Source organism: Dromiciops gliroides, chromosome 1, assembly GCF_019393635.1.
Source record: "Dromiciops gliroides isolate mDroGli1 chromosome 1, mDroGli1.pri, whole genome shotgun sequence".
Lineage (NCBI taxonomy): Eukaryota > Metazoa > Chordata > Mammalia > Microbiotheria > Microbiotheriidae > Dromiciops > Dromiciops gliroides.
The window spans coordinates 433581162-433583334 of NC_057861.1; positions in this window are offsets into that span (position 1 = coordinate 433581162).

The window sequence follows — 2173 nt, forward strand, 5'->3', positions numbered from 1 at the left end:
AGGAACATAGATTTAGAGCTAGTGGGTACCTTAAAAGCCATCTACTCCAATTTGGTCATTTTACTAATGAGGAGACTGAGTGATTTGCCCAAGGTCATAGGGCTAGTGAGTTGCAGAGGTGGAATTTGAACCCAGGTCTTCTGACTTCAAATCCAGCATTCTTTATATCATTCCATATTTCTGCCCTACTTAACAAATCTTAATGAGTGTGATAAAATAATGGAATTTGGCAGCTGTCCAGGGGCCCCCCTGATTGATTTAGTATTTTTTTAATTGGGTGAGAATGAGAAACTAAGTACCTACTTAAGGATGATTAGATGGAGGCCACACCTGGCCAGCCCTGAGTGACATGTTGGTGTACTACTGACCTCAGCAAGAGACTACTCTCAACCAACCAGCTTGAAGGACCTCCCCTTTGGGGGAGGGAGAGAGGAACTAGGAAGTGGACGCTCACTCATAGAAGAACTCTCTTCTTGGTGAGGAGGAACAAGCATGGCGGCAGATGGAGAATGGGGTGGGGTGGGAGCCCTCTTAGTTTTTCAGACACCGGCTTGGTGGTGAGAGATTTTGCGTGGGCTGCTAGGAAAGGCAATTGCTTTCTTTCTCTCTGGCTATACCAAATTAGATCTGAGCTAGGATTTCCATGTTATAAGGAATCTGTTCTCAATCTCTCTCTCTTCACTAACTTATAATATATATTTTAATAAATCTTTAAATCTTTAAATAAATCTTTAAAAGCCTAAACTCTTTCTGAATTTATCAGTGATTTTAGCCAGCTTCCCCCCAAGACTGGGGGGGGCATATTAGAACCCACAATTTAAATTTTAAACAACACATGAGAGAAAAATTATACTTAATGTATAGCTACAATTATATCATCACATCTAATCCTGAATTAATAGAGTCTGTAATGTTTTCCATGTCTTCAATTTTCAGATACCCCATCTCCTCCCACAAAGACAATCTTTGGCATTTATGTTATATTAAATTAAATTATATTATATTATATTGTGAGAAAAATGACTCCTGCTCAATAATTCTCTGGAATTCAGCAGTGATGTGACAAAGGCTAGTTTATTTCCTTTTTGCAAGATAGGGGCACCCTAGTGTGCAGCTAGTGGGTGCCAAAAATGGAGGCTTGCAGGTCCCATTTTATCCCCTAGTCCCTTAGCAAGAATGGCCCCTCCCTTTTTTCATCACTGCTCTGATTACTCAAGGGTTACAATCTATGGGCAAGAACTAGCTAATCAGAATAGTATTCCCAACCCTTTGCCTTGACTTTCCCAGGGGAAATTTCTCTATCTTAATTAACCCTTTTCTGTGAATATTAGCATTTGAGTGTTTGCTCTGCTTTCCCTGGGGAAGTTTCTATTTGCATCTGAATTAATGCTCATTGAGAGGAGATTCCTCACTTATATTACATTACATTACATTATATTACATTACATTATATTATATTATATTATATTATATTATATTATATTATATTATATTATATTATATTATATTATATTATATTATATTATATTATATTATATTATAATTTCCCATGTTTCCTTCGCCTTCATGGCTAAGAATAATAGCTAACATTTATATAGTATTTTGAGCTTTACACATGTTAACTCATTTTATCTTAACAGTAGGCTTGGGAGGTAGGTGCTATTATTATCTCCATTTTACAAATGAGAAAACTGAGGCAAGTAGTTGTTAAGTGACTTGTCCTGAGTCACGCACTAGTAAGTGTCTGAGGAGGGATTTGAATTCAGGTCTTCCTGGCTCCAAGTCCTATACTCTATACTCTGTGTCACCTAGCTGCTGAGTTGATTTAGAATAGATGTTTTATGCTTTCTTTCTCCATTTTCACTGATCTCAAAGCTCATAACAAAAATCAAAAAGGAATCTCTCCCAAGTGGTTAGGGTGAAATGTTTTCTCCCTACGGCACCGGAAATACTGTTTTGTCCTGAAACTGACTTATAGTTGGGAAATAAAAGATCCTTTATTCACCCATAAACATTTATTAAGTGCCTATTATATTCCGGGCACTGTACTAGACATTAGGGATATAGAGACAAAACAAAATAGTCTCTACCCTCAAGGAGCTTGCATTCTATTAAGGGAAACATATTAAATACAAAATAATTTGGGATAGGAAATATTTGGGCATTGGAAATA